Source organism: Anomaloglossus baeobatrachus, chromosome 10 (genome assembly GCF_048569485.1).
Source record: "Anomaloglossus baeobatrachus isolate aAnoBae1 chromosome 10, aAnoBae1.hap1, whole genome shotgun sequence".
Taxonomy (NCBI): domain Eukaryota; kingdom Metazoa; phylum Chordata; class Amphibia; order Anura; family Aromobatidae; genus Anomaloglossus; species Anomaloglossus baeobatrachus.
In genome coordinates, this window is record NC_134362.1 from 154,087,354 (window position 1) to 154,110,497 (window position 23,144).

Sequence of the window (23,144 nt, forward strand, 5' to 3'; positions counted from 1 at the left end):
CTTACCGCACCCCTGGCCCACTTTCGCAGTCCGTTGGTACCATTACCCATTATAGAAGTCCCTTTTGAACGGATAGGGATGGATCTGGTGGGGCCCCTCGTAAAGTCCGCTCGAGGGCACCAACACATCCTAGTGATCGTTGACTATGCCACCCGGTATCCAGAGGCGATACCTCTCAGACATACTGCGGCGAAGCTTATAGCTCGGGAGTTGTTTGCTGTGTTCTGCCGGGTGGGGCTGCCCAAGGAGATCTTTACGGATCAGGGGACCCCGTTCATGTCTAAAGTGACCAAAGAGCTATGCCGGCTACTCCAGATCAAGCAGTTGCGTACGTCTGTGTATCATCCTCAGACGGACGGTTTAGTGGAACGATTCAATAAAACCCTGAAAACCATGCTCAAAAGGGTGATTTCCAAAGACGGGAAAGACTGGGATATGATGCTTCCCTATTTGATGTTTGCCATACGAGAGGTGCCACAGGCATCCACGGGGTTTTCGCCTTTTGAGTTGTTATACGGGCGACATCCCCGGGGATTGTTGGACCTGGCAAAGGAAACATGGGAGCAAGAGCCCACCCCTCATAAAAGTGTGATTGAACACATTTTAGGAATGCAGAACCGCATAAGCGCGGTCATGCCAATTGTGAAGGAGCATTTACAGGAGGCTCAGGCCGCGCAAAGTGGCCGCTACAATAGACAAGCCACCGTGCGGACCTTTAAACCCAGGGATCGGGTGTTGGTATTGATCCCCACGGCGGAGAGTAAATTCCTGGCTCAGTGGCAAGGCCCCTATGAGATAAAGGAAAGAGTTGGGGTGGTCAACTATAAGGTATTGCAGCCCGGTAGGCGGAAACCTGAACAAATATACCATGTCAACCTATTAAAACCTTGGCAGGAACGTGAAAGCCTGATGGTTGCTTTTTCCCCATCTCCCTCCTCTTCGGGTCGTTCAAACCCGGCTCCAGCGACCTCCGGAGAGGACGAACCAGAAGTAAGGATTGGAGAAGCCCTCACCAAGCAACAGAGGCGAGAGGCCAGACGGCTGGTTCAGCAGAACCCCGATGTCTTCTCCGAGCTGCCTGGTAGGACCAGTCTGATACGATATGACATTGTCACCGAGCCTCACCTGAAGGTACGCCTGAAGCCATACCGGGTGCCGGAGGCTCGAAGACAAGCCATATCAGAGGAAGTGAAGACAATGCTACGCCTGGGGGTCATCGAAAAATCCCGGAGTGAATGGGCTAGTCCCATTGTCCTAATACCAAAACCCGATGGCTCCTTAAGGTTCTGCAATGACTTTAGGAGATTGAACGAAGTATCCAAGTTCGATCTCTACCCCATGCCCCGGGTGGATGAGCTGATTGATAGGCTGGGACAGGCGCGATATTTCACCACGCTCGACCTGACCAAGGGGTACTGGCAGGTGCCACTGACGGAGTCCGCCAAGGAGAAAACCGCTTTTGTTACGCCGGAGGGTCTCTTCCACTATGTTGTCTTGCCTTTTGGGTTACATGGCGCTCCGGCCACGTTCCAGAGGTTGATGGACTTGGTGCTGGAACCCCACCAGGCGTATGCATCAGCGTACCTTGATGACATCATTATTTACAGCTCTGAGTGGCAGACCCACTTGGAACAGGTACAAGCGGTGGTGAACGCGCTCCGAACAGCCGGATTGACAGCCAATCCCAAGAAATGTGCGTTGGGGCTCACGGAAGCCCGCTACTTGGGCTACGTAATAGGCCAAGGAGTGATTAAGCCCCAAATTAACAAAGTTGAGGCGATCCAGAAGTGGCCTAGACCCCCTGACCACGAAGCAGGTTAGGGCCTTCCTGGGTATCGTGGGGTACTACAGGAGGTTTGTAAAAATTTTTGCGGGACTATCAGCCCCCTTGACGGACCTTCTCAAAGGCAAGAAGGCCGTCATGGTGCGCTGGACACCGCAGGCCGAGGACTCCTTCCGGGCCCTGAAGGGGGTCCTGTGCGGACAGCCCGTTCTTGTCAACCCTGATTTCCGGAAGGAGTTCATAGTACAGACTGACGCCTCGGAGGTCGGCCTGGGAGCAGTGCTGTCTCAGGTGGTTCAGGGGGAGGAACACCCCGTCACCTTCTTAAGTAGGAAGCTCACCCCTCCCGAGCGGAATTATAGCGTAGTGGAGAAGGCGTGCCTGGCGATCAAGTGGGCCTTGGAGTCCCTACGCTATTACCTGCTGGGACGACAGTTTTGCTTGGTGACTGATCACTCTCCGCTGGTCTGGATGAGGTCCGCCAAGGAACGGAATGCCAGGGTTACCCGGTGGTTCCTTTCTCTGCAGAACTTCTGGTTTACGGTTGAACACCGGGCCGGTAGGTTGCAGGGCAACGCCGATGCCTTGTCCCGCGGCCCGTGTTTGATGGCAGGAGTTCAACCCCGCTCGCTTGAACTGAGGGGGGGGTATGTGAGACTGTGACCGGGGTTATCTATGACAGCCGGTACGTCTCGCCCCGGTTGCGCTCACTCCATGTATAGAAAGCAACTCCACTCCAGGGTTAATGTTTTCCCTGCAGGCTGAAAGGAGGGTTAAAAGGAAACAGGAACATGGGCATGGGGCCCTAGTGTGAGGGAGTGAACACAACTCCCTGAGTTTCTGCCAGGGGAACACATGTGTATTGTTTTTGGACTTTTGGTTTGTGCAATAAACCGTGTGCTGTGACCATTGGTGCCTGGATCCCGTGTCTTCTGCCGTGCAGCCGACCACGCTACCTCACAGGGGGTATTTCCTTTTTTGCTCCATGACACTGAACAATCATAAAAAGGTAACGTCACAGAGGGGACAAAAAGCTAATACCCATGGAACAGTCAAAACAGGCATTTTCAACGTGTTTCTGCCCTGTTATGATAGCACAGGGAAAGGAGGAGAGGTGCAGCTTGATAAAGCCATGAGAAATGAGATAATTGTGCACCTACTGCTTGTATTGGAGCGCTCAACCAAATGACTGCTCCTACGTATGACCGAGCCAGCCGAATGATTGGCTGAACCATCATTGGTCCAACAGCTATAAATTTAGTTACGGCAGGCTTAATTCAATGATAGTTGTTGAAGAAAATGAGGATTGAGCATGTTTGATTACTGTACGTAGCTTACAGGTTCCACAGAATTAAATGCTGGATCATATATATGGAGGGGTCATGCAAGATAGCTATTAAAACATATAAAGGCATAATGACTAGGGCTGAGCAGACCCGGACTGTAAAAGTCCGGATTCGCGTTTCAAAGTTGCCCTGGTGCCAGACCCAGGCCTTGGATTCCAAGTGTTTGATCCAGATCTGGCACTCGAGAAAATAAAAACAATAAAGGAAAAATCAAGTAAATAAAAATGAAGCAAGAGCTTCATACTTACCCAGGATCCGGCCTGGCTGTATGCTGCTCCTGCTGCCGCCCTGTGCCGCTCATTTCATATGAACGGCTTTCCGCCCATCGGCCGGCCTGATGTCTGTGATTGGTGCAGTCAGATGCGCCCCTAGCCTTTGTGACAGCATTTGACTGCTTCCGCTCACAGACGCTGTCTGCGAGTCATTGCCGGCATGGCTCATTCTGTGCCTCCCGGTGCACGATTCATGCAATAGCAAGCGCAGGCTGAACAGAGGGAGAAATATTGCTGGTGCAGCTCACTCTGGGCCTCCCGCTGCACGATTCACGCACTAGGAGGTGCAGGCTGAGCAATTGGGGAAACATTACCGGCGCGACTCATCCTGGGCCTCCCGGTGCATGATTCATGTACCGGGAGGCCCAGGCTGAGCAGAGGAAGAAACATCGCCGGTGCGGCTCATCCTGGGCTGGCTGCTTCATGAAGCAGGCCGCTCAGGCTGACCAGATGAGCACACATTGCGGGCGTAGCTCATCCTGGGCTTCCTGTATGATGCCCTGGTCTATTCGGGTAGTTACAGGGTTCTGCAAAATCTGCCCTCCCCATGCAAGACTCAAACCCCCAAGGTTCTGGGTCTCCATCCTGCAGTACTGCCTCCACCACCATTCACAAATCCTAGATACACTTTGCACCACATCTGTCAGGCACACCAGTGGGCTACTTAAACAGGAATAGGGCTGCCCACCTAGGGGTCAGGCAGGGAGGTGGGAGGTGTCAAGTTTAGTTCAGTGGTAGCCCTCAAGCTGTGAGGAGCTCTGAGGAAGCTGGGAGTTGGAGTTCCCAGGGGAGAAGTAAACTACGTCGCAGACGGTGGTCTGGACCTAGAGGAGTCGTACCCCCGGTTGCAGGGGATTCAGGCTAGGTGGAACCTGTCAAGGAGGACGGTCAGCAGCCTGGTCCTATCACCAGTCCGGGACTGTTCCCACTAAGCTCAGAGATCAGGGGCACTAGAGCAACGAGGGGGATAGGGCTTTCCTAGCAAGCGGCCCACTGAAATCCCAAGCGTGAGCTCCTGAGAGCAGGCTCCTTCACCTAGCCATAGTGGGGAGCGGGGCCCGGGAAGCTCCAAGCTACCGGGCCACAACGGACAATCTAAACTTTTGTGCCAGGAGGCAGGTTACAGACCACCGGCAGTGCTGCAGGGGACGGGACCCAGACAAGCTCCCCTCGAGAGGCAACGGCAGTCAGAGACTTGGTTTACCCTGTTGTCAACATCTGCTTCATTGCTGAGTGAGTACCCGACTGACCCCTGCACTGCGTCACCGCATCACCATCCAGAGTCCCGGGACCTACCCCAATCCATGGAGGGTAACGTCATCTAGCTGCCCCACTCCATCACCCCGGGTACTCCCAAGAACAATGGTGGTACTCCCAATTACCATACACCATGGGTGGCGTCACAAACTATACCAAATCCCCTGTAAAGAAACCCCTTTTCCATTTGAGTGTGGCCCCTAGCCCCCGGGTCCGGAGACCCTTGAGCCACGAGTAATCACCACCCCCGGATCCGAGTGGTTCGATCCGCTGAAGGGGCGGCACACCTGCTTCATGAAGCAGGCCACTCAGGCTGAACAGAGGAGTACACATCGCAGGCGCAGCTCATCCTGGGCTACCTACTTCATGAAGTAAGCCGCTCAGGCTGAACAAAGGAGTATACATTGTGGGCGCATCTCATCCTGAACTGTCTGCTTCATGATGCATGGAGTAGAGTTGAGCGCGGTTCGTGGTTCGTGGTTCTCCAGTTCGCGGCTCGAGTGATTTTGGGGCATGTTCTAGATCGAACTAGAACTCGAGCTTTTAGCAAAAGCACGATAGTTCTAGAAACGTTCGAGAACGGTTCTAGCAGCCAAAAAACAGCTAAATCCTAGCTTGGTTTCTGCTGTAATAGTGTAAGTCACTCTGTGAATCAAACTATTATCACATTTCAGTGTATAGTGTGCGTGAACAGCGCCTTCAGATCACTGCTGTTTCTATAATGGCGATCGCCATTTTTTTTTTCTTGTCTTCCTTCCCTAAGCGCGCGCGTCCTGTGGAGCGGGCCAGCATGTCAGCCAATCACAGACACACACACACCTAAGTGGACTTTGAGCCAGAGAAGCAACGGCATGTGTGATAGGATCTGCATGTCACATGTCCCTGCATTATAAAACCGGACATTTTCTTCACGAACGCCATTATCTGCCTTCTGCGTCTTTGGTGTCAGACATCAGTGTCGCAGCTCCGTCCTCCTGAGTCCTATAGCCGATACAGCTGTATGCGCTGCATACACAGCGTTAGACAGCTTAGGGAGAGCACATTCTAGCAGTCCTTTTAAGGGCTCAAAGCGGCAGGGTCAGAGAGCCATAAGTGACAGGTCCTGCAAACAGCAACAGCGTCTGTGTAGCCCAGGTCAGGGATTTCCTCCCTGCATTTCACCATTAGGAGGGAATAGAAAGGCAGGCTTCCATTCCTCTACCCAGAGCACCACAATCCTGCCACTGTACCCTCTTGTCCTCTGCACACTCCAACTCATTCTAAGTAAGCCATTATACTAGCAAACACTCAGTGTACCTAGTGGCATCCTAAACGTGGCTATTGGACTTTGCTATAGTCCCACTAGTGCAAAGACATTAGCAGAGCACGTCTGCCTGCATTGCACACTCCAACTCATTCTAAGTAAGCCATTATACTAGCAAACACTCAGTGTACCTAGTGGCATCCTATACGTGGCTATTGGACTTTGCTATAGTCCCACTAGTGCAAAGACATTTGCAGAGCACGTCTGCCTGCATTGCACACTACAACTTTTTTAAACTAAGCAATTTTACTAGCAAACACTCAGTGTACCTAGTGGCATCCTATACGTGGCTATTGGACTTTGCTATAGTCCCACTAGTGCCAAGACATTTGCAGAGCGCATCTGCCTGCGTTGCACACTCCAACGAATTATAACTAAGCCATTATACTAGCACACACTCAGTGTACCTAGTGGCATCCTATACGTGGCTATTGGACTTTGCTATAGTCCCACTAGTGCAAAGACATTAGCAGAGCACATCTGCCTGCATTGCACACTTCAAGTTTTTTAAACTAAGCAATTTTACTAGCAAACACTCAGTGTACCTAGTGGCATCCTATACGTGGCTATTGGACTTTGCTATAGTCCCACTAGTGCAAAGACATTTGCAGAGCACGTCTGCCTGCATTGCACACTACAACTTTTTTAAACTAAGCAATTTTACTAGCAAACACTCAGTGTACCTAGTGGCATCCTATACGTGGCTATTGGACTTTGCTATAGTCCCACTAGTGCCAAGACATTTGCAGAGCGCATCTGCCTGCGTTGCACACTCCAACTAATTATAACTAAGCCATTATACTAGCACACACTCAGTGTACCTAGTGGCATCCTATACGTGGCTATTGGACTTTGCTATAGTCCCACTAGTGCCAAGACATTTGCAGCACGTCTGCCTGCGTTGCACACTCCAACTAATTATAACTAAGCCATTATACTAGCACACACTCAGTGTACCTAGTGGCATCCTATACGTGGCTATTGGACTTTGCTATAGTCCCACTAGTGCCAAGACATTTGCAGCACGTCTGCCTGCGTTGCACACTCCAACTAATTATAACTAAGCCATTATACTAGCACACACTCAGTGTACCTAGTGGCATCCTATACGTGGCTATTGGACTTTGCTATAGTCCCACTAGTGCCAAGACATTTGCAGCACGTTTGCCTGCGTTGCACACTCCAACTAATTATAACTAAGCCATTATACTAGCACACACTCAGTGTACCTAGTGGCATCCTATACGTGGCTATTGGACTTTGCTATAGTCCCACTAGTGCCAAGACATTTGCAGCACGTCTGCCTGCGTTGCACACTCCAACTAATTATAACTAAGCCATTATACTAGCACACACTCAGTGTACCTAGTGGCATCCTATACGTGGCTATTGGACTTTGCTATAGTCCCACTAGTGCCAAGACATTTGCAGCACGTCTGCCTGCGTTGCACACTCCAACTAATTATAACTAAGCCATTATACTAGCACACACTCAGTGTACCTAGTGGCATCCTATACGTGGCTATTGGACTTTGCTATAGTCCCACTAGTGCCAAGACATTTGCAGCACGTCTGCCTGCGTTGCACACTCCAACTAATTATAACTAAGCCATTATACTAGCACACACTCAGTGTACCTAGTGGCATCCTATACGTGGCTATTGGACTTTGCTATAGTCCCACTAGTGCCAAGACATTTGCAGCACGTCTGCCTGCGTTGCACACTCCAACTAATTATAACTAAGCCATTATACTAGCACACACTCAGTGTACCTAGTGGCATCCTATACGTGGCTATTGGACTTTGCTATAGTCCCACTAGTGCCAAGACATTTGCAGCACGTCTGCCTGCGTTGCACACTCCAACTAATTATAACTAAGCCATTATACTAGCACACACTCAGTGTACCTAGTGGCATCCTATACGTGGCTATTGGACTTTGCTATAGTCCCACTAGTGCCAAGACATTTGCAGCACGTCTGCCTGCGTTGCACACTCCAACTAATTATAACTAAGCCATTATACTAGCACACACTCAGTGTACCTAGTGGCATCCTATACGTGGCTATTGGACTTTGCTATAGTCCCACTAGTGCCAAGACATTTGCAGCACGTCTGCCTGCGTTGCACACTCCAACTAATTATAACTAAGCCATTATACTAGCACACACTCAGTGTACCTAGTGGCATCCTATACGTGGCTATTGGACTTTGCTATAGTCCCACTAGTGCCAAGACATTTGCAGCACGTCTGCCTGCGTTGCACACTCCAACTAATTATAACTAAGCCATTATACTAGCACACACTCAGTGTACCTAGTGGCATCCTATACGTGGCTATTGGACTTTGCTATAGTCCCACTAGTGCAAGACATTTGCAGCACGTCTGCCTGCGTTGCACACTCCAACTAATTATAACTAAGCCATTATACTAGCACACACTCAGTGTACCTAGTGGCATCCTATACGTGGCTATTGGACTTTGCTATAGTCCCACTAGTGCCAAGACATTTGCAGCACGTCTGCCTGCGTTGCACACTCCAACTAATTATAACTAAGCCATTATACTAGCACACACTCAGTGTACCTAGTGGCATCCTATACGTGGCTATTGGACTTTGCTATAGTCCCACTAGTGCCAAGACATTTGCAGCACGTCTGCCTGCGTTGCACACTCCAACTAATTATAACTAAGCCATTATACTAGCACACACTCAGTGTACCTAGTGGCATCCTATACGTGGCTATTGGACTTTGCTATAGTCCCACTAGTGCCAAGACATTTGCAGCACGTCTGCCTGCGTTGCACACTCCAACTAATTATAACTAAGCCATTATACTAGCACACACTCAGTGTACCTAGTGGCATCCTATACGTGGCTATTGGACTTTGCTATAGTCCCACTAGTGCCAAGACATTTGCAGCACGTCTGCCTGCGTTGCACACTCCAACTAATTATAACTAAGCCATTATACTAGCACACACTCAGTGTACCTAGTGGCATCCTATACGTGGCTATTGGACTTTGCTATAGTCCCACTAGTGCCAAGACATTTGCAGCACGTCTGCCTGCGTTGCACACTCCAACTAATTATAACTAAGCCATTATACTAGCACACACTCAGTGTACCTAGTGGCATCCTATACGTGGCTATTGGACTTTGCTATAGTCCCACTAGTGCCAAGACATTTGCAGCACGTCTGCCTGCGTTGCACACTCCAACGAATTATAACTAAGTTACATTGTCAGGGATATTTATTCTTTATTATTCTGCTGTTAATAAAGCTAGACCACCACTGCAATCTTCACCACCTCTCAATTTTTACTACCACATTTTCAGTCCACAATCTTGTCGCAATCAACATGAGTGGCAAAATGACAGATGCTGGTGGAAAGGGGAAGAGGCGTGGTGGAAAAGGCAAAAAAGGTTTTGTCAGTGGGGAAGGTGCCAAAGCTCCATTATCATCTGCTGAAGATAGACCATCTACTAGCAAAAGTAAGATGTCTACTACTTATTGTGGACAATCCGATGTGCTCCCTTTTTTACGGACACGAACAAGAGGAACAAAGGTAGATGATGGGCAAAAAAGGAAAATGCTTGAATGGATCTCAAGTGGTCCAACAAGTGCCCTCTCAGCCACTTCAAGTACCGCATCCAAAAAACACCATTCCTCTGAGTTGTCATCCCAATCACACTTGATTTCTCCCAGCTCTGAAGTCTCCATCAGCCCTGCACAGTATGGTGGAACTGAGATGGCTGAGTCTGCAGAGCTGTTCAGTCACACTATAGCCTGGGAATCAGAGGTCTGCTCCCAAGCTACAGTGAGTACAGAACAGGAAATGGTCTGCAGTGATGCCCAGAACCTTTGTGACTCAGATTCAGGCCGTGAGGACCAAGTTTCTGAGCATAATGTTGACCCTTTGTCACAAACTGTAACACCTGTGGTTATAGACAATGAGGAACATACTGATGAAGATGAGACGCAGATACCCGATTGGGATGACAACTTAAATATTCGGTCAGGGCAAGAAGAGGCTCGGTCTGAGGGGGAGGGGAGTGCGAACACAACAATTGATGATGACGTTCTAGATCCCACCTACTGTCAACCCCCAGTCAGGCACTCGAGGAGGTCAACAGAGGCGGTGGAGGAGGATGCAACCGACGACGAAGTTACCTTGCGCCTTCCTGGACAGAGTCGGAGCACTGGTAGCACGTCTACAACTGCATCCTCAGCCACCACTCTGCCTATGAGCATTATTCGGGGTGGATCAACAGGTCGCATGGCCTCTAAGCCTTGCCTAGCCTGGGCCTTTTTTCACATCGAAAAAGATCGCCCAACTCATGTGATATGTAACATTTGTCATGATTCTGTTAGTAGAGGTCAAAACCTCAGCAGTTTGACAACTTCTTCCATGAATCGTCACATGAATAAATATCATAAGTCCCGGTGGGAAGCTCACCGTGCTGCAATGCCGGCTAGCGGAGCGAACCATCCACCGCCCGCCCCTTCCAGTGCATCCGCGCGCTCTTCATCTTCTAGGACTGTGGGGACAGCTGTCACACCTGTTTTTCCACGCAAAACTTCCACCACTGTAACCGCAACAGGCAGTTTGCTTGTAAGGTCGTCAGTTGGTTTGGAAGGGGAAACAAGTGAGTGTGTACAGCTCTCTCAGACATCGATAGCACCAACGTTGGATGAAGGCAACATCATGTCTCCGCCTGCACTTTCCTCACAAACCTGCATTTTTCCAGGGACACCCTACTCAACACCGTCTACACACAGCAGCCAGATCTCTGTCCCTCAGATGTGGTCAAATAAAAGGCCACTTCCTCCGACCCATGACAAAGCTAAGAGGTTGACTCTATCCCTCTGTAAGCTGTTGGCTACCGAAATGCTGCCTTTCCGCCTAGTGGACACACAGGATTTTAGAGACCTTATGTCTGTCGCTGTGCCCCAGTACCAGATGCCTAGTCGCCACTACTTCTCTAAGAAAGGTGTGCCCGCGCTACACCAGCATGTAACTATGGTGATAGATGGTGAAGGGTCTGCTGCACAAGTCTTGCCGTCCCCACGACTTGTGTGTCAATCCTCTGTCTGTCCAAGTTCCGCCACAGCTTCTGCATCCTCCACCTCATCTGGGTCCTCCACCTCCGCCCCAAGCCTGCCTGGTCAGGCCACCAGCGTTCTCACTGCGCAGAAGGAATCACGCACGCCTCATTACTATGCTGGCAGCCGAGCGCAACGGCATCAGGCGGTCTTTAGCTTGACATGTCTTGGTAATAAGAGTCACACAGCTGAGGAGTTGTGATCAGCTCTGCGGTCCGAGTTTAATAAATGGTTGTCTCCACTCAACCTGCAGCCTGGTAAGGCCGTGTGCGACAATGCTGCAAACCTGGGTGCGGCCCTTCGCCTGGGCAAGGTGACACACGTACCTTGTATGGCTCACGTGTTGAACCTTGTCGTGCAGCAATTTTTAACACACTATCCCGGCCTAGATGGCCTTCTGAACAGGGCACGAAAACTGTCTGCTCACTTCCGGCGTTCAAGCGCCGCAGCTGAGCGACTTGCATTGCTACAGAAGTCTTTCGGCCTGCCGGTTCATCGCCTGAAATGCGATGTGGCGACACGCTGGAATTCAACTCTCCACATGTTACAGCGACTGTGGCAGCACCGCAGAGCCCTGGTGCAATACGTCATGACGTATAGCCTGGGCCAACGAGATGCAGAGGTGGGGCAGATCACCCTGATGGAGTGGTCTCAGATCAAGGACCTATGCACCCTTCTGCACAGTTTCGACATGGCGACGAATATGTTTAGCTCTGACAATGCCATTATCAGCATGACGATTCCAGTCATTTACATGCTGGAGCACACGCTAAACACTATTCGGAGTCAGGGGGTGGGACAACATGAAGGGGAGGAACTACAGGAGGATTCATATGTGCAAGGGACAACAACATCACCAAGGTCCAGACGTTCATCATCACCAACGCAGCAGGCATGGGACCATGGGGAACAGGGATCGACAAGGGCGCATAGTAGCAGGCGAAATGTTGAGCAAGGTGCAGGAGAACATGAAGAAATGGAGGACGAACTGTCCATGGACATGGAAGACTCAGCGGATGAGGGAGACCTTGGTCAAATTTCAGTTGAAAGAGGTTGGGGGGAGATGTCAGAGGAAGAAAGAACGGGTAGCACCTCTATGCCACAAACACAGCGTGGACTTGGTCCGCATGGCTGCGCAAGACACATGAGTGCCTTTTTGTTGCACTACCTCCAACATGACAGTCGTATTGTCAAAATTAGAAGTGATGATGACTACTGGATTGCCACACTATTAGATCCCCGGTACAAGTCCAAATTTTGTGACATAATTCCAGCCATAGAAAGGGACGCACGTATGCAGGAGTATCAGCAGAAGCTGTTACTCGATCTTAGCTCGGCTTTTCCACCAAACAACCGTGCAGGTGCAGGGAGGGAATCTCCCAGTTGTAACTTGACAAACATGGGACGGTCTCGTCATCTTCACCAGTCTACCCGTACCAGTAGGACCGTATCTGGTGCCGGTAACAGCAATTTTATGGAATCTTTTCATAATTTTTTTAGACCCTCTTTTGCAAGGCCACCAGAGACAACAAGTCTGACACATACTCAACGGCTGGAGAGGATGATACAGGAGTATCTCCAAATGAACATCGATGCCATGACTGTGCAACTGGAGCCTTGCTCCTTTTGGGCTTCAAACATAGAAAAATGGCCAGAGCTCTCCAGTTACGCCTTGGAGATTTTGTCGTGTCCAGCTGCCAGCGTTGTCTCTGAACGTGTATTCAGTGCTGCTGGGTGTGTGCTGACAGATAAGCGCACGCGTCTGTCCAGTGACAATGTGGACAGACTGACGTTCATCAAAATGAACAAGTCATGGATCCAGAAGGAATTTACTACCCCTGTGTCATCCTGGGGAGAGTAAATGCTTGTGGATTTGGAATGTGCTTGATGCAAATCAAAACATCCTGTTTGCAACTAGGGCCCAAGTGCTGCCACTGATGGGGTGGGTGTCTGTGTGGCCCAATTTTTGGAAAAAAGGGAGACTCCGCTTGGAGTAACCCTTGCTTACATTGTTTTTAAAAGAAGCCAAGATGAACAAGTCATGGGTCAGCAAAGACTTTGCTACCTACCCCGGTGTCATCCTGGGGACGGTTAATTATGGGGTATTTTTGAATGTGATTGATGCAAATGTAGCTGTGAAGTGTACAACTAGGGCCCAAGTGCTGCCACTGATGGGGTGGGTGTCTGTGTGGCCCAATTTTTGGAAAAAAAGGGAGACTCCGCTTGGATTAACCCTTGCTTACATTGTTTTTAAAAGAAGCCAAGATGAACAAGTCATGGGTCAGCAAAGACTTTGCTACCTACCCCGGTGTCATCCTGGGGACGGTTAATTATGGGGTATTTTTGAATGTGATTGATGCAAATGTAGCTGTGAAGTGTACAACTAGGGCCCAAGTGCTGCCACTGATGGGGTGGGTGTGTGTGTGGCCCAATTTTTGGAAAAAAAGGGAGACTCCGCTTGGAGTAACCCTTGCTTGATGTGTTTTTAAAAGAAGCCAAGATGAACAGAGCTGGGATCAGCAAAGACTTTGCTACCTACCCCGGTGTCATCCTGGGGACGGATAAGAATGGCGTATTTTTGAATGTGCTTGATGCAAATCAAAACATCCTGTTTGCAACTAGGGCCCAAGTGCTGCCACTGATGGGGTGGGTGTCTGTGTGGCCCAATTTTTGGAAAAAAAGGGAGACTCCGCTTGGAGTAACCCTTGCTTGATGTGTTTTTAAAAGAAGCCAAGATGAACAGAGCTGGGATCAGCAAAGACTTTGCTACCTACCCCGGTGTCATCCTGGGGACGGATAAGAATGGCGTATTTTTGAATGTGCTTGATGCAAATCAAAACATCCTGTTTGCAACTAGGGCCCAAGTGCTGCCACTGATGGGGTGGGTGTCTGTGTGGCCCAATTTTTGGAAAAAAGGGAGACTCCGCTTGGAGTAACCCTTGCTTGATGTGTTTTTAAAAGAAGCCAAGATGAACAGAGCTGGGATCAGGAAATACTTTGCTACCTACCCCGGTGTCATCCTGGGGACGGATAAGAATGGCGTATTTTTGAATGTGCTTGATGCAAATCAAAACATCCTGTTTGCAACTAGGGCCCAAGTGCTGCCACTGATGGGGTGGGTGTCTGTGTGGCCCAATTTTTGGAAAAAAAGGGAGACTCCGCTTGGAGTAACCCTTGCTTGATGTGTTTTTAAAAGAAGCCAAGATGAACAGAGCTGGGATCAGCAAAGACTTTGCTACCTACCCCGGTGTCATCCTGGGGACGGATAAGAATGGCGTATTTTTGAATGTGCTTGATGCAAATCAAAACATCCTGTTTGCAACTAGGGCCCAAGTGCTGCCACTGATGGGGTGGGTGTCTGTGTGGCCCAATTTTTGGAAAAAAGGGAGACTCCGCTTGGAGTAACCCTTGCTTACATTGTTTTTAAAAGAAGCCAAGATGAACAAGTCATGGGTCAGCAAAGACTTTGCTACCTACCCCGGTGTCATCCTGGGGACGGTTAATTATGGGGTATTTTTGAATGTGATTGATGCAAATGTAGCTGTGAAGTGTACAACTAGGGCCCAAGTGCTGCCACTGATGGGGTGGGTGTCTGTGTGGCCCAATTTTTGGAAAAAAAGGGAGACTCCGCTTGGAGTAACCCTTGCTTGATGTGTTTTTAAAAGAAGCCAAGATGAACAGAGCTGGGATCAGGAAAGACTTTGCTACCTACCCCGGTGTCATCCTGGGGACGGATAAGAATGGCGTATTTTTGAATGTGCTTGATGCAAATCAAAACATCCTGTTTGCAACTAGGGCCCAAGTGCTGCCACTGATGGGGTGGGTGTCTGTGTGGCCCAATTTTTGGAAAAAAGGGAGACTCCGCTTGGAGTAACCCTTGCTTGATGTGTTTTTAAAAGAAGCCAAGATGAACAGAGCTGGGATCAGGAAAGACTTTGCTACCTACCCCGGTGTCATCCTGGGGACGGATAAGAATGGCGTATTTTTGAATGTGCTTGATGCAAATCAAAACATCCTGTTTGCAACTAGGGCCCAAGTGCTGCCACTGATGGGGTGGGTGTCTGTGTGGCCCAATTTTTGGAAAAAAGGGAGACTCCGCTTGGAGTAACCCTTGCTTACATTGTTTTTAAAAGAAGCCAAGATGAACAAGTCATGGGTCAGCAAAGACTTTGCTACCTACCCCGGTGTCATCCTGGGGATGGATAAGAATGGCGTATTTTTGAATGTGCTTGATGCAAATGTAGCTGTGAAGTGTACAACTGGGGCACAACTGCTGCCACTGAAGGGGTGGGTGTGTGTGTGGCCCAATTTTTGGAAAAAATGGAGACTCCGCTTGGAGTCACCTTGCGGTGTTTTACATGATTTTAGAAGGGCGTGCCATGCCTATATCTGTGTGTCCTCCTCTTTTTCCTTGTCCAGCTGTTTTGTTTTCGCATGAGTATATGTCCTTGTCACTTTCCAATGTGTTTGAGTTGTTTGTCACCTTTAGGACACCTTTGAGGGTGTTTTCTAGGTGTTTTTCTGTGTTTGTGATTGCCTGCCATTGTTTCCTATGCAGTTCGAGTTCGGTTCGTCGAACGTTCGACGAACCGAACTCGAACGGGAGGTCCGTTCGGCGAACCAACCTCGAGCCGAACCGCGACCGGTTCGCTCATCTCTAGCATGGAGCTCAGGCTGAGCAGAGCAGGACACATTGTGGGCTGCATTTTGAACATGTCCCCCTATCACGTGACAAATTACATCATACCTGGAAGAAACCCATACATTCTTAGATCTACCTTTACTTTTAGTGCATGATCTAGACCCACGCAGCTCCAGAAGTGAATGCGTGAGCCGGAAGCAGCTTGCCTCTATGACACAGAGCATGGGTGAATACACCACATGCGCTTCTATCCCCCTATCCCTTCCACCAACATTTTTAATCCCCGGATTCTGGTTCATCCCCGAATTCTGGTTCCCATAGACTTATATGGGTACCAAATTCCATATTGGATCTGGATTTTTTAAGAAAATGAGCAGGGACCCATCAGTCCTGTTTTTTTGTGAGTCCACTCAGCTCTAATAATAACAGTTTTAAAGTAAGCATCATGGTTGGTTAAAGAGGTTTTCCACTACTTTAAAATTAATGGCCTATGCTTAGGATAAGTCATCAATGTCTGATCAGCTGGTGGTCCAATACCAGACACCATTGCTGATCAGCTTTTTTTGGTGCTTGCGGTAGCAGGCAGCTGAAAATGCTCAGTTTCTTAGTTGGCTCGTCTTCTGATAGTGGATGCGTGTTATGCGTCGGAGTCTGCCTCCTTCGCGGATTAGACTCCGAGTGCCCATGGGTGCTTCTGTTTCATCACCCAAGATGCCCCTTGCGGCAACTGCTCCACCTAGGCGCCGGTCTCAACATCTTAGCTAACCTAGTGGCGTTCTGCTCGCTGCTCGCCTGTAAGATTCTAAGTGCAGTAATCGGACCACTGCGCATGCACAGGCTGAAGGTACTCAGCCAGGATCTAAATCCCAAAATCGGGCCACTGAGCATGCTCGGCTTGTTTGTGTTCTGCCAGAGGCTAAGGGGTACTTTACACGTTGTGACGTTGTCCAGCGTGATAGCACTCGCCCATGTCGCACATGCAATATGTGGTGATTGCTGCCGTAGCGAACATTATCGCTACGGCAGCTTCACACGCACAAACCTGGTCGGCGACGTCGCTGTGACTGCCGAAAAATCTCTCCTTCAAGGGGGAGGTGCGTTCGGCGTCACCGCAACGTCACTAATCGGCCGGCCAATAGAAGCAGAGGGGCGGAGATGAGCGGGACATAACATCCCGCCCACCTTCTCCCTTCCGCATTGCCGTCGGGACGCAAGTAAGGAGATGTTTGTTGCTCCTGCGAGTTTACACACAGCGATGTTTGGAGCTGCAGGAACGACAAACAACATCGTACCTGCGGTCGAACTGACATTATGGAAATGAACAACGTTACACAGATCAGCGATATTGTACGTTTCTGTGCTCGTTCATCGTCGCACCTAGGATTTACATGTTGCGATGTCGCTACAGGTGCCAGATGTGCGTCACTAACGACGTGACCCCGATGATATATCAGTAGCGATGTCGCAACGTGTAAAGCCCCCCTAATGCGGGCTTTTACACGAGACGAGCTATCGTGCGATGAATCGTCAGGGTCATGGTTTTCGTGATGCACATCCGGCATCGTTCACAACGTCGTCTTGTGTGACACCTCCGAGCGACGCAGTATCGCTCACAAATCTTGAGTCGAGTACTCGTCGCTCAGTTTTAAAAATTTGTTTAATTAAAATGGCGCCGGTTGTTCATCGTACCCGGTGCAGCACACATCGCTCCGTGTGACACCCCGGGAGTCATGAACACAGCATACTTGCGTCCAGCTGCACCTGCCGGCTATGCGGAAGGAAGGAGGTGGGCGGGATGTTTACGTACCACTCATCTCCGCCCCTCCGCTTCTATTGGCCGATGGCTGTGTGACGTCACTGTGACGCCGAACGTCCCTCCCTCTTCAGGAAGTGGATGTTCACCGCCCACAGCAAGGTCGCTCAGCAGGTAAGAATGTGTGACGGGGGTTTCACAACTTTGTGCGACACGGGCAGCGATTTGCCCATGACGCACAAACTACGGGGGCGGGTATGATCGATCGTGAAATCGCACGATCGGTCGACTTGTGTAAAGCAGGCATTAGTCCGGAAAACGAACAACTCGGCATGATCGGACTAAATCTGCTCTGTCTGAGACTAGGTCCAGAAAATGGGCTACTGAGCATGCTTGGACTGAATCTGCTCTGTCTGAGACTAATGCGGGCTTCACACGGTACAATCTATCGTGCGATTGCACGAGCAATCGTACCCGCCCCTGTCGTTTGTGCATCACGGGCAATTTGTTGCCCGTGGCGCACAAAGTTGTTAAACCTCCATCACACGTACTTACCTGCTGAGCAACGTCGCTGTGGGCGGCAAGCATCCACTTCCTGAAGGGGGAGGGACGTTCGGCGTCACAGCGACATCACACAGCGGCCGGCCAATAGAAGCGGAGGGGCGGAGATGAGCGGGACGTAAACATCACGCCCACCTCCTTCCTTCCACATTGCCGGCGGGAGCCGCGGGACACAGGTAAGCTGTGTTCATCATTCCCGGGGTGTCACACGGAGCGATGTGTGCTGCCCCGGGTACGATGAACAACCGGCGCCATTAAAAACAAACAATATTTTAAAAATAAGCGACGAGTACACGACTCACAATTTGTGAGCGATTCTCTGTCGCTCAGAGGTGTCACACGAAACGACGTCGCAAGCGATGCCGGATGTGCGTCACGAAAACCGTGACCCCGATGATGTATCGCGCGATAGCTCGTCTCGTGTGACGCCCGCATAAGTCCAGAGAACGGGCTGCTGAGCATGGGCGTGAGGTGGCCGTTGGACGTTAGCTTTCCTGATGACAAGGAATCCCAGAATTGGCCATTGGAGTTCAGCTGTCCTGATGACATCGACTGTCCTGATGATGTGGCGTCCCTGGATTGGCCTGTGGTCTACACCCATGCCGACTGGAAGTGAGACTGTTTGGGGCAGCCCTTAGGTTAAATAAGGACGCTGCCCATGCCAGTCAGCATGCAGTCGTAGTCGTCACATAACTACATTGTGTATGGGTGTCTGGACGCTAGTACTGCTTCCTGGTGTCTTGGTGAGTATGCTGGTTAAGCGAGTTATGTACCACTTAAACACGTACTTGTAGAGCGTCTTCCTTTTCTAGTTTAGGTGTGTGCACGGGGCAGCATGCTACACACAATCTATCAGAGACAGTTGCTTGAGTTTGCGTCTTTTCTGTCTTCTTTTATGGCAGCACGGCTCGTGACCTGTCATACTATCCTATTAGTTTAATTTTAGTTATTCTATCGAATCTCTGAATAGTTCTATGTGAACTTAACAAAGGCTACTGTATGCATTGTCTATGTGTAGGGAATATAGGCCACTATAAGCATTGCCTGTGTATAGCCAACAGAGAATATAGCGCGTTCCATCTTATTTAACTGCAGCTGTTGAGTCCGCTAGGTCCTCTGAGCTCTTCGCAGCAGACTACCATCTCTGCACGGTGGACTGCGGGTTGCAATTGGGATTGACTATTTTCTTCCTAAGTCGCCAACCCCGTAACATTGTAACTGGGTACTACACATCTGCTTCCTATTGATTTTGCCACAAGGAGGCATTTTCAAGCATTTCCGACTGTCATGGCAACGTCAGGATTTGAGTACATTCTTGTACTCTGCATGCTAACTTTTCTGATGTCTGTAATCAGTGCAGGGAGACTCGGCATTGACCAACAGACTTTTAATTCATAAGCAGGCTAGCAAGAGTTAATCTCTGCTGGTATGCTTGTTAATCTTCTTTAGTCACATTCACTCCCCTCCTATATATGCTGGCTGCATACTTCCATTAGTGCCAGCTATAGCTTATTTATACTAGTCTGGAGAGGTGGTTTGATCCAGACTAAGGGGTACTTTGCACGCTGCGACATCGCTAGCCGATTGTAGTGATACCAAGCGCGATAGTCCCTGCCCCCATCGCAGATGTTATATCTTGTGATAGCTGCCGTAGCGAACATTATCGCTACAGCAGCTTCACATGCACTTACCTGCTCTGCGACGTCGCTCTGGCCGGCGACCCGCCTCCTTCCTAAGGGGGCGGGTCGTGCGGCATCACAGCGTCGTCACACGGCAGGCGGCCAATAGAAGCGGAGGGGCAGAGATGAGTGGGACGTAAACATCCCGTCCACCTCCTTCATTCCTCATTGCAGGTGGGACGCAGGTAAGGAGATGTTTCTCGCTCCTGCAGCATCATACACAGTGATGTGTGCTGCCGCAGGAACGAGGAACAACATCGTACCTGTCGCTGCAGCGAAATTATGGAAATGACCGACACTACACAGATCACCGATTTTCGACGCTTTTGCGATCGTTTATCGGTGCTCCTAGGCTTTACACGTTGCGACGTCGTTACCGGTGCCGGATGTGCGTGACTTTCGATTTGACCCCGATGAGATTGCAGTAGCGATGTCATTGTGGCGCCCCTGACCTGGTCAGCCACCACTGAGTACTGCACCCATGCTGGGAGCAGTACAATACAGGTAATCCAGAAGGCTGACCGAGGTGTGATTACACAGGCGCATAGTAATCAGGTCTCCCACATCTACCTTTGATAGGGACCCCTGGGGAATCCAGGAGGGGGCGTGGCCTCCATGTCCACTCAAGGGGTGTGGTAGAGAGTCTGGTTGCTAAGTTGCGTAGGCAGGCACAGTGGGGAGTAGTGAGCCAGTTAGTGAGTGCAGCTCAGGGAGAGCAGATGCAGAAAGCAGACCCTGGAACCTGACACAATCTGACAACACACGTGCATCGTGGGGGAGATTGGTCACCTGGTAGTGCCGCCCGAAATCCACCCAAGGCTAGAAAGAGCAGAGGGGTGGCTGAGTATGGGGACTGCCAGGGAGGTACCAGGCCCGTAAGGGTTACAGGTCCCAGTGCAGAGATTCATTCAATTTTCCCTGCCAAACGTACCGGAGGGGGCATTTCAGACCCTTACCATAACACCAGAGTCCGCAGCCACGTAGCAAAGAGAGGGCCCATAGCTCACAGGAGGCAAGCAGCCGGAGTGACCTGGTCCAGGCTACAAGCAAACGGGCCGAAACTAGGGGAGAATAGGCAGAAGCAACTTCACTGGGCAACCACAGCAGGACTACAAGTCGGGGTCATCCCAAAAACGCCAGGGCTAGGAGGGCGAGTGGGTAGTGACCCTCAAAAGTCAGCCTGAAGGAGTGCCTGGTTTCCTCTGGTTCATCCCAGCTACGCCTGGGTACTCGCCCTGCCATCAATTGTGAGTAAAAACCCTGAAAGACTGTCTGGACTATGCCTGAGTCATTCTGCTACTTGTGGTTCCACACACACTCCAACCGGACTTTGGGGCCTGCCTCACTCTCGGGAGGCCACGACACCCAGCTACACACAACACCAGCCCCAGGCGTCCCCTAACCTGCAGCGGCAGTCCCCTGACCGCAATACCGAGAGTGGCGTCACGAAAATCCAAAGACGATAACTTACCAGTGACCAGACCATCTCGCGTGGAGTCCCTGAAGGTAATGCTACACAAGACCTGTGGGGCTTCACATTGCAACGTGCAAAGTACCCCTTACTGGTGGTTGTTAAGCATTATTGATGTGAGCTTTTGTGGTGTTATCATTGTTGTCCTTTTGTTGCTGCTTTACTTCTCTTGCTTTTCTCCTTAGTTTCTTACCGTTTGTTCCTGTGAGTTTGCAGTGAGTCTGAGTTTCCGTTTTTTCCTGTCTACATCTGGGTTTCCAGCACACTTCTGTCTGTTCCTTCCCTGGGAGGAACAAATTAGCTCTGGTCAGGAGTATAGAAAGCCATGAGACTCAGGCATCTCCACTATAAGGGGTATCCTTGCGGACAGGGATAGCCTAGGGACCACTAGTATTAGGGACAGTATAGGAGCCTACTGTTCCTTGCTAGCATGCAGTCACATCGTGACAGATTTGAATTGGAGGTGGAAGTGCAGTATCCAGTTGCAGTCAATATTAATTGACGTGGCAGCTCCGGAACTGAGCATTCTGGCCACCGCCGCCACTAGAAACAACTGTTCGACGCTGGTGCGGGGTGTCTGATCTTGATATATCAGACATTAATGACCTATCCTAAGGATAAGCCATCAATCTAAAAGTAATGGACAATTGCTTTAATGTGTGAAAAGCGTAGACAAGTTAATAGATACAAATGGATGTTTAAAGGCCCCGTCACACGCGACGATATATCGTGCGATTGCACCCGCCCCCGTCATTTGTGTGTCACGGGCAATTCGTTGCCCGTGGCGCACAATGTTGTTAACCCCCATCACATGTACTTACCTCACTAACAACGTCGCTGTGGGCAGCCCTCGTGCCAGCGGCCGATCCGCTCGGATCCGGAGCCGCGGTGGCTCGAGGGGTCTCCGGACCCGGGGGTTCACGCAGACACTTGAGTTTAAAGAAGGGGGTATATACAGAGGAGTTAAAAGTTCGTGACGTCACCCATGGTGTGTGGTAATGTGTAATACCATCGCTGATGTTGAGGAGGGGGGAGCCCGGTGGCGGTGTTGTAGCAGCAAGATGTGTTAAACCCTCCGTGGGTAGGGGGTTTGTGCCGTTGGGAAGAGGAAAAGGATTTTTCAGCGTACTCACTCAGTCCAGGAATAATGACATCGACAGCTTGTAAAACAGAATTCTGAGCACCGCTGCAGCAGGGAGAGAGCACGCTTGGATCCGTGCCCTTGGTGTTGCTGTTAGCCTGTGGCCTTTTCCGTGGCCCCTTCTCACTATTGGACTCTCAAGTTTGGAACTATTCGGGTCCCGCTCACCCGTATGGCTAACGGAGTGAACTTGCTCTCAGGGTTCACGCGTAGGATTTCTTTGGACTGTAATTTGGGAAAGTCCTATCCCATCGGTGCACTAGTACCCAGATTTTGGAGCGGGTTGGGGATGAATCTTGAAGTCTTTACCCCTGTCGAGTAAATTACCGGGACGCGGGAAGCTACTTCCCGGCCTAGGGTCCACGTACCCCGTCGTGACCTGGCCCCTGCCCGGTGATGGTTAAAGGCCGGCTGCCCTCCTCGGCAGTCCGTGCTCCTTGACACGATCCCCTGCGACCGGGGTTCCAGCTCCTACCAGGTCCAAACCAACGTTCGCCACCTAGTAACTTCAGGAGCCCTGCTCCAGACCGGTGACCTCTCCCTCACAGAGAGTCACCTTCCACCTCCTTCTCCTTCCACTCATTTTTACTTCTCCTCTCACATTTTCACTTTCCCTACCACATCCCCCATGTGGGCAGCCGTATTCCCTTCAGGCCCCCCAATGGTGTGACTGGTGGGAATGGTGCAAAGTGTTCCTAGGGTATTGACTGGCTAAGCTGTTAGCAACACCAAAGGACCAGGATCCGTAACCAAGGAGGAGTGGATATCGTGGAGAAGGGCAGGTTGCACAATACCCTGTGACGACCTGATAGGCCAGGGCGTCAC